The sequence below is a fragment of the Octodon degus genome, unplaced genomic scaffold (assembly GCF_000260255.1).
Source record: "Octodon degus isolate 3935 unplaced genomic scaffold, OctDeg1.0 scaffold00082, whole genome shotgun sequence".
NCBI lineage: Eukaryota > Metazoa > Chordata > Mammalia > Rodentia > Octodontidae > Octodon > Octodon degus.
In genome coordinates, this window is record NW_004524658.1 from 2,887,119 (window position 1) to 2,897,851 (window position 10,733).

Sequence of the window (10,733 nt, forward strand, 5' to 3'; positions counted from 1 at the left end):
TAATTTGCAGTCAATTTAGAATCATCTGTGTTAAAGTTGGTAATATTGAAGGGAAATTGAAGAAAACACTTGAAAAGCACACAGCTAGTAATTTATCCCAAATAATACGCTTAAAGCTTAGATTAGTAGGTACAAGTTACATTAAGAATCATGTGTCACAGAGAACACTTTTATCCCCAATAAGAAATTCTACGAAACAAGAGTCTACATTAATTCTACACCTCTACTACTTTTGTTTGAATATATTTCATTCATAACCTAGATGACTGCAGTGAAAGTTAGGAAAAGTACCAGAGTATGGTTCCCAGAGTGCATTTGTGTTTGTCTGCACTGGAGACTGTGTGCATATGGGCTGTATTTGGTTTTCAAATACCCATCAACAGAGCAAAGGTGATGGAAAATCTTTAAAGGATAACCATTTTGTTTAGAGATATTTCCCTCTTAATGAGTCTATTTATTATGAAAACACAGCTTACTGAGTTCTTTATATGTAAACCTCACCTCTTAAAACTGAGAAATCTCATGATGTGAAACACCTCCATTGATGTGCTTGGTGTCTAAAATAGAAACTTAGGTACTTCCAAGAATAAGCAAATTGCAAAGTTTCCTTGATTACAGTTACTTGGCTATACACAGAAGCATAAGTAAAATTTAAACTAAGAAACAGTGAAAGCTATATGCTGTATTTATAGAACAGTGGGTTACTCAATTCCTTGAAATGTACTCATAGTTAGAGAAAAAATATATCAGATCTTACATAGCATGATACTCTAATTTGTTGACCCATTATCAATTACTTATTTTAGGGGAGGAGTGTCTATTACCTTGTCAGGAGCACTTTTTATTTCCTAGAGTTAATTATAAAAAGAAACACAAAAGATTACATAAAGAACAAATTAACTATAGTTTTATACAAGCAGTGTCACTCAATGTACAGAGGAATTCGCTAGTTTTCCATGTAGAACATGTTTTGTTTTTTGTCATGGGAAATCATTAATGACAATTAACTATTCCCCAAAGAATGTGGTCATTTATCTCTATCACCTGAAATTATTTTAAAATGTTTCTTCTATATCATGGAGATTTAAAAATAATGCTTTATTTTTTGCTCTTGCGACAATGTTGGCTAAACTGATCAATGCTGTGTTTATTGTTTGAAAAGCATCTTCATTTGAGTGGTATTTAAAAATTTAACTTCAAGATACTGTACTCAAGAATTAGACCTCTTCCAATTTATAATAGAGCAGGGGTGGTTTTAACATAAATATGCAGAAACCAAGAAAATGAAGAACATCTTAGAAATGGGTTACATGTCGCAGAATATGACATTTAGTCCTATACATGGTCGGAGAAGCTATTTGAATTCTTGATTGCTTAGCAAAGCTTTTAAAAAGGCAAAAAGGAAAAGTAACTTGAACACGTACTGCAGCAGCTTTGTATTGTCTTCGAAGTCTAATGACTTCAAATCTCAGTTTTCAGCTCAGCTCGGTAATAAAATTAAATTTGTAAAGAATCATTGATTGTCATGATTCCTCAGTTGAAAAATGAAAGCAAAATTCAGTCAGCTCTTCCTTGAAATGCTTGCTCCCCTGCCACCCTCAAGGGCTGGCGCTGCTTGCTCTCCTGGGTCTGCTTTTCCAAAAGCCCATATTAACTGCTACCCAAGACTGCAGCACCCATCGTCAGTGTGCAAGGCTGTATCAGCTCTCAGACCTTTCTAGGTCACAAACACACACAGTATCTGATGAGACATGGAGCATCTTCCTCTCTTTCCTCTCCTCTGCTCCTCTAACTTTCCTGTCAGAAGCATGAGAAAATATGCACAGTTACTGCTGCTGAGGGGAGACAAAGTTTAACTTCTGGGTTGGCAATCGGAGAATAATTCATGAGCAGATTTCTAGCAAATGATATGATTTGCTAAATTTTGGTCTTTGATTTATATTTATGTACTCCTGCTACTGCTAAGGTTTTGCCAACCTCAATTAGATCATGAATGAGATCATTTTAATTCAGCCCCCAAACTGTGACCTGACCAGGGTCTGAAAGTGTTCAAAAAGTAATTTTAAGCCTCCCTTTGATTTGAAAAGGAATATTGCATGCTTGGTTGTTCATACAAATAACATAAAACTTAATTATTGGATGATTTGGCAGAGGACCTTCTTGCCAAACAACAGTCAATGCCAGCTACTATGACGCTGGCACTGCCTGGGTCCCTGCGCCCATAGCCCCCTTGTGTGCGGCATTTGTTCATTGTATCTCAGGGCAAGAAGATACCAGTTAGAATGCACAGGCCCAGGAGGCAGGGTGCAACTCCAAGGGTATACCGTATTTATAACTCCAGTTTAAAAATGCTGTCTCACCTAGAAGGGAAGTAGATCTGCGCTGTCAAATCACCAGGAGGCTGTGACAAAGGGAGCTTGCAGCCTGACACACGGTGTAACAACATAGCAAACACCTTTAATTCTGTCATGTCTCATACCCTTTACTTTCTCACACATTTATGGCTGTTCAAACGTTGACACCTACACGCTTCTTCGAAACTAAATGAGGCAATCTTATTTAAGACCAAATGCAACACCTGTAAAGTTATTCTTATGCCCAGCAAAAAATAACCATTAACTCCTTCCTCATGAAAGCGGCCCTGCTTGCTCTGAAAGGTCTCAAGTTGGTAATGGCTGGCTTCGGGCCCTGACTCTGAGGCTCACATGACCTCCGGAGCTCTGACAGATAGACAAGACTTCCCCCTCAAAAAGATGCAGAGGGAGAGATAATGTTACTGTTCAAATTTGCCTCACATAGCTTTTCAAGTTGGAGCCCCTTTCTTTATCACAAACTTCTGGTGCCCTTTATAGTAAGAAGGGAGGCTTCAGTTGCTTCATTCCCTCTAGTGACCGTAGTCTAATATTTTAAAAGCCAGAAATGAAAATAGCTTTTCTAAAGATATTTCCTGGAATTTTTAATGTACTGCCTTGATTTTTTTTTTCTTTTTTTTTTTTCCTTGCCAATTATAAACCACCATTTGGAGGGCTTATGAGCACTGTAAGTCCACCTCATCTAATTAAACCACATTGTTTTAAAAGCTTGAACAGTTTTCATGTCTACAAGACTTGTCTGAATAATAAACTGCTAGAGCCAGAATTCTGAGCGTCTTTGGAGAGCCAGGATTTCATCTGCTGAGCGCAAAGAGCCGGGTACTTAAAGAGTTAAAGAGTGTTCCCGCATTGCTGGGTAGGTTAATATCACAGCTGCCTGGTAAAGCATTACCCCCCTCCCTCACTTAACAAAAGCCTCCTTTTGCAAACAGACTCCCACTTTCCCCCCAAGTGTCCAAAGGTGTTTACTGAAGTAAATCTGTCTAAATCCTTCATTGCTTGGGTCATGGGGGTGGATAGGAGGGGTGGAAGGTGTAAGGATAATCTCTTTTTGTAAATTCTGTAAATCTTCTGGGGGGAAAAAATCAGGAATCTGTGTCACATGTTTATGTTCAACTTCTAATATATCTTAGTTTTGTGCTTATAAGTGAAATATGCCACAATGGCTTTTGGAAAGCACCCCATTCCACAAAGCACTGTGCTATTTGGAGAGAAGTACTTCCCAAGTTGTGTGTGAGTGCGTGTGGTATATTGTACGTGTAATCGAATCGTAGAAGAAAAACTGTTGGTGTCTCCAAGTGGCTTCAGAAAGGGGAGAAAAGACAAGACAGCTTAGGAGCAAGATAACACAGCTGAAAAGTTGTCACGAGAGGTTTCTGCTCTTGCCGTGGTCTTGTTCCAGTACCATTAACTGCATGTTACTTTTGCATGTTGAAAATGGAGGCAAATAACACTGTAAAACCTGACAGGTCCGCCCGCGAGGGTTTAAACAATTCCCAGTAAGAAGAAGCCCTTCAGGCACAAACTTTCTCTCTCAAGAGAACGTGAATACCACCAGCCCCTCCCTACAAATCTTAAAGCATCCAGTTTGAGATACAAAAAGGCTGTCATCTCACAAATGTTAAACATACTAAAAAAATCTGAAAAAAAAAGTATGAAGAAGGTGTGAAAAACGTGGCACTTTACAGCCCTCAAAGCTTTTTAAAATAGAACAACTTTTCCCCCTAAAATTCTTTTCAGAGAATTTTTTTTTTCCTTTTTGGCTCATTTGAGAGTTTCTTTCTTGGCTTTTTTCCCCTTTCATTTGAAAATATGAATTATCATAAAAAGTCAGGGGGGGAATGGGAAAGTCTTTTCCAGTTTTTCTAAGGTTTTATCAGTGTGTTTAGGCTGGTATGAGTGCCTGTCACTGAGGCCAGACCAGGGGCCCAGTCTTCAGCTTGCCTCGTTCCCCACCCCCAACACAGTAAACAATCATAGTTATTAAAGCAAAATTGTAGGGAGCTCTCAGGGGCGGGAAAGCCACACACCTGACCCCAATCCTGACAGGCTTCTGGGGCAGAATTTGATCCTTCTCTGACACTTTTTACCTCAAGTGTTGAGCGGGTGGCCATGAATAGTACAGACATGCCATCTTGTAACACTATATGCCTGTCAGGAGGGACAGGGCCTAGTTGAGCATCAACTATGTAAGGCTGGTAACTAGGGGAAGCCCAACAAACAGCCACAAACACCTAAGTTATTTTACTCAGCTAGTGCCCTCTGCTTCTCTTTTCTCTCTCTCTCTCTCTCTCTCTCTCTCTCTCTCTCTCTCTCTCTCTCTCTCTCTCTCTCTCTCTTTTCATCTTGGCTTTCTGTGGCAGAATGCAAATGGAGCCTGCCGGCGGTGAAAGGGCTGAATTGTGATTAAGAAGAAGAAGAGCTCCTTTCTTTGTTCTCCCCTCAGGGGATGTTTACTGGGAGAGACACAGCGGATCAGATATGAAAGGCATTCAGGTCAGCATTGATGTGAGCGAAAGTGAAATCATACCTAAGGCATTCAAAAGACCGCCGTGTCAGGGGTTCAGCTAACGGTACAGCTACTGTGTGTGTGTCTTCCCGGAGAGGCAAAAATCTTTTTGCAGATGATTTTTTTCCTTTCTAATTTACTACAAAATTATAAAAGTGCCCCCTCCATTCCAGTTACTTCCTAGCACACGACACAGGAGTTAGTGTTTCTCTCTTCCTGTATCACACCTGAAATCAGACCAACTTGTAATAACTGTGCTACCTAAATGAACCAGCAAGGCACCATCTGAACTGTGAAATCTTTTTTTTTTTTCTAAACAGGTGTATTCTCGTGGGCTACATATCTGCATAATATGGAGGGGAGAACTGAGAGCAAAGAAAAGCCAAGAGATACACACAGGCTTTTCCCCTGACATCCCTGAGAAGAAACACAATACACACACACACACACACACACACACACACACACCCCACACACAAAAACAGCACCGAACACCTTAAAAAAATCCTTTATTTACTTTGTAACTACTAGTTACACTTTTCTTGAGAGCTTTCACTCTGACACAACTGTCACCCAAGATAAAAGTATTTGGCACATAGTTATGAGGGCAAGGGGCTTCCATAGAACCTACTGATTATTATCCTTCCCCACTTAAAAATGCTTGAAGAAATACTTGGATCTTACTTTTTTAAAAAAAGTTTACACTCCCCAAAGCCCAAATAATCATTCAATAGATTTTCCAAGTGGTAAGCTGATGCTGTTGGCATAAACAGAGCTATATAAATATATACAAAATTCACAAATCACAGCAAACATACAAATAACAAGGAGGTGCCGGATGTTTCAAAGCTTAAAAATAAAAAGGAAAATCACATTTCATCTTCTGATTGCTAAAGAAGGAAAAGAAATAAAGAAGGAGGGAATGGGGCGACATGTATTGGTTTTGAATCAAGCTTCCCCCTGCTTGAATTATTTTTTTCAACCTTCACATTTTGGCTAAAAAGCATATTTGGGCTTATGTTAACATCTGCTTTTGTGGTGACATTTAATTCTGTGTATTTTCAACTAGTGTTTCTGCATCACAGATTTTCCTCCTTTATCTCTTTGCTCTAAAAAGACAACCAAAGAGCAATCAAAAAGGTGTCTGACTTGGCCATTCAGACAATTGCCCCCTTGTGGGAATGCGGGAATGAATGGTACAGTGGACACCCCAGCACCATTGACGTTATAAACATGTAAATGAAACACATTAGGGCAGACAATCAATTGTCTGTGAGCACTGCAGACCTGCGCTCCCTCTGTGTGACAGGCACAAAATAGTGTCTACCTTGGGAAGCCACGGTGCTGAAGAGGAGAAGGACAAAGAATCCCCTTTCACACAAGAAAATGCACCTTAAAAGCCTTAGAAGAATGCAGATGACAAAAACTGTTGTGAGCAAGGAATCTCCCACATCTTGGAGTGAGCGGCTCTGCTAGAGAGCTAGCAAGTCCTCTTTTCCTACCATCAGGAAACATTTTCCTGAGGAAATATTCTTAATGTGGTATGAGGGTCTTTGATAACCTCTTGGAATTTTCTTTAAGCAAATTAGGCAAGAAAGAAGAGACAGACTCATGTGAAATCTATGACATAGCAGTTTAGTAGGGAACTTTTGTGTTGGCTTTACCCGTGTTTGAAAATAAATGCTGAAAGGCATGAATTTATTTTTACTTGGCAACAGAGAAGCAATTCAAAGTTCAAAACCCTTAGCCTACCTTAACCCCTGGTGGACCATGACAGAGACACCAGCAGCCTGGCTACTGGACCTGCAGTGCAGCAATGTGTGTTTCTACCCTAATTGATCTAGTTTTTCCTAATCGAAATAAAACAAACAGATCTATCTAGATGCACAGCCCCCAGTCTTGTATGTGTACAGCATGACATAACTTGCAGACGATCTGTGCAGCGAGCAAAGGACGGAGATGGACATCCCTGGAGTGCTCTCAGCATTGGTACCTGGAGTGCTTCAGAGTCTAGGAAACAGTCTCCCTGTGACCCATCAACTACACAAGGAAAGCTGCTTGCAAAAATGATTTCCACTTTTGCAAAGACAAACAAGTCTGCACAGACCATGTTCAGAAGGAAACTTCCCTGTCTCAGTGTGTGCTGTGGGCTCTGACACTCGGCTGCCCACCCCAACTCCATCTCTCAGGCAGCAGAGCTGGGAGCTCCCTCCTGCAGCAGGACAGGACTTCACTCCCTTTTCTTTTCATTTAAGCACCTCTGAGACAGGAACACCTTCACTTCCTTTAAGGACTTGGTGAGGAGTAAGGTTTATTTTAAACAAGGAAAATCAGTTCTGATCATCTGTTTCTCCCTTAGATAGGACAGACTTGAAAAGAGTCAACTTGAGCCCTTCCCTTTACCAACTGTGCAGACTAAAGGTGCCTGGGAAAGCTCCCTCACTCCTCCACACACTTCCCAACTCTCAAGCAGAAACTTTGGAGAAAAATCAAATGCAACTTTTCTTCCCTTCTTCCATTTCCTTTTTCTTTCATCCTAACTTCATTTCCTTTTCTGAAAAAAGCAGTTTCCAGATATGATTTTTGTTACAATGTGCATGTGCCTGTGTGTGAGTTTTCAGAGGCTGATGCAGGAAGGCGGCAGGTTAGGGAGACAGACACCCCTTCCCGGGTTCTAAGGGGAGGCCAGAGGGAAGCTGAGCATCCCAAGGCCAGCTGCCTGACCCAGGGGCAAAGCAAGAAACTTTGCAAGTTACCCACTGGCTGGGCTGCACCCTGGCAGCAACAGCAGCAGCAGCAGCAGCAGCCGGCATGTCCCTGTCCGAATGTTCATTCCTGACTCCAAGGCTGAGCAAGGTAGTGGGGTGTAATCAAGGGGATAAAAAGGGGGTCGAATTTCCCCTCTCCATCCCAGCTTTAGAGAAAGTGTTACAAAGTGAGTCAGGCAACTGAAGATCATCTGACCGAACTTTCTTGAACCGGACACACATTCTAGTCTTAGAGCAATTTGCTTTTTGCCTCCTTTGCCCCCACCCCACTCCCTCTTTCTGCCTGCACATCTTATTTTCTTGGAAGAGATTTCCTCCTTTTCATGTGGGGGAAAGGAGACTGTGTGCCCGTCTGGGTTAGCTTAGCCCTAGTACAGTCTTTGCCAGGCATCTTGCTAGTCTAGGAATCTGGAAGCTTGGAATTTAGATTCTTGTTTCTCTGTACATTTATTTTCTTCAAACTGTGTCTTTCTCCTTTGCTTTTTAATAACTGTACACAGGGTGGTTTTCTAATGCACGATTTCAATGAGCTTTTCAAACACATATGCAGTGCTTTATGTTTCGCTCCTTGTCGCCTTACTCTATATATACACTGTTGACTTCATTAAAATTATATAAAGTGTCATTCTAGATTCTTGGATGACCATCTTCTCCCCCCCCTTTTACCTTCTACTTCTATGGTTCTTATTGCCATTATCCCTTTCCAGGAATTTCTATATGATGTTGATAAGCATCATCATATTTAGTCTTATCAGCAAAGACACAAGCTCAAAAGTGACATCCTTTCCATGAATCCAGGAAAGAAGAAAAATCCACTCAGTTCAGATAAATCCTGGCAATTCCCAAAGGAAAAGACACTGGACACGTGTTTGATGAGAAAGAAAATGAAAAAGCTTGGGGCTGGGGGCAGGGGCATCTCTTCTACCTGCTACTCAAAACCAGGACATTGCTCAGTCACTTTAAACCCAATGAAAATACTGACAAGTATCCAATTTACAGCATGTTTTCTCCCGGATTATTTGGAAAAAGAGACAGGTAACAGTCAAGTTAGAAAAGCTGTAACCAACAGACAGACTTGATGTTAAATGTGTAGGTCTGGGCTGAATTCCTTAAAACACGTAATTCAACTTTCCATTGCGGAGTGTGGAGGCTTCTCCCAGATTAGTGGCGGGTGGTGGAGAAACGGGTGCAGTGTCCATGAGTGCACAGCTCCCTGGCACTGCGTTCCACCTGCGAAGCCCCCAAGAGGTCTCCTTCACTGCTAGACCCAGAGGGTCCCCAGGAAGCTGGGATCTCTCTCTTTCCCCGAACTGGGCTTTGACCTGACCTCAATGCTGGGACCGGGCTGGTCATCAGTGGCAAAATCCTACAGGGAGTGGAAGGAGGAAGGCGAGAAGGAACACTCTAAATAGTCTTCTCTGTATCTTCTCTGCAAAAGAATACTTCTGGTGACTGTGCTTTAAATCTCATTCTTGCTCTTAAAAAAAAATGACTGTTTAACATAAGAAAAAAAGCCTCCTTGACACAAAGCTTTTGTTATCCAGTTGATCAGCAACGTGCTTTAGATACTTGTAGTGGGGGAAAAAAGCCCCACAACAGACATTGATTTTAGAAAATCAATAACCAACATTTAATAAAAGGAACAGGAGAAACACAAGAGAGGAGAGGGGAACATTAGGTGTAATTTTAGTGTCTACTAAATTAGCCAGAGATGGAGAAGGGGAGGTCTCCTGTGTAAGGACCACCTTAAATAATACCAGGCACCAGAGTGAAGAAAAATTAAATTAAGAGAGAGAGAGAGAGAGAGAGAGAGAGAGAGAGAGAGAGAGAGAGAGACTTGAAAAGAGGCAGCCTGATCTGAATCTTGGGGAAGCAGCTCGGAATATATTAATGTACTTGTTTTTTTGTAATACTAAGCCAAGCAAATAGATCAAAGACAGCACAAAGAGGAAAGGCAGGATAACATAACGAACAGTTTCTGACTAAAATTCCTCTATCACTCCCCCATATGGTTCGACACCTCCACCACAACAAGCAAAAGACACACACACACACACACACACACACACACACACACACACCAGAGAGAGAGAGAGAGAGAGAGAGAGAGAGAGAGAGAGAAGAGGGAGGGAGGGGGAGAGAGAGAGACAGAGAGAGAGACAGAGAGAGAGAGGGAGGGAGAGAGAGAGAGAGAGAGAGAGAGAGAGAGAGAGAGAGAGAGAGAGAGGAGAGCGCATCATTTGTCTCTAATCAAAATTCTCTGGTCTTTTGTGTTTTTTCCCTCCGCACCCACACTGCGCCCCCAGCCGCCCCCTCTCAGCGCCCCCAGCCCGGCCGGGCGCACCGCGCTCCCCGCTCGCTCGCTCGCAGAAAGTTGCTCCAAGTGGGCCCGGGCGTTCCGGCCGGCGGGCGGGCGCAGCGACCCTGCGCCCCACTCGCGAGCATCTAGGCAGCCCAGCCCGGGGCTCGGGCTGAGAGGAAGGGAGCGAGAAGTTTCCTTTCCGACTCTGGGCTGGCGCTGGCTCGCGTGTTTGTTTTGAGGGTTCTTTTTTTCCTTTGCAACTCGGTATCCTCCGTCAGCGCCCCAGAACCCTCTCCGTCCTCAGTCCTCTCCCCTCCCCCCCAGGCGCCTTCCGCGCACTTGCCAATCACTTTTCTCTTTCATTCCCACGATTTTGTCTGTGGGGATACCTAGGGGGTCTCGGTCCCGCGCCCTCCTCCCCGCTGCCTCCGCCCCCCCACCTCGTCCCTCTCGGCCTCTCTCCGACGAGGTCCTAAACTGTCACCCTCCCTTCCATCTGCCACCTCCGCTCGCGATCCCTTGCACCCCGTCGCCTTCCCGTCTCAGCCGGGAAGCGGGCGCCTCCCGACCCCAAAAGCGCCCGGAAAAGTCCCGCAGCGCCCGCGACTCCGCAGCTCAGCCGGGCCCGCGCCGCCGCCAGGACCCCACTGCCCGCGTCCTTCCCTGGGGTCCGCCGCGCGGACCGTTACTTGGCGCTCCGGGGGTGGCCGGGGACTCCGGCAAGAAACTTTGAGCCCGGCCGGGCGCGGCTCCGGCCCCGCGCCGCCCTCGCGCTCCCCGCC

The 10,733-nt window shown here is 43.7% G+C and overlaps 1 protein-coding gene across 4 annotated transcripts in view; it reads right to left on the minus strand.

The window, feature by feature from the left end:
- Positions 1 to 10,733, minus strand: part of Zeb2 (zinc finger E-box binding homeobox 2) — a 134,306-nt gene that overhangs the window by 120,218 nt on the left and 3,355 nt on the right. The gene's annotated exons all lie outside the window — the stretch shown is intronic.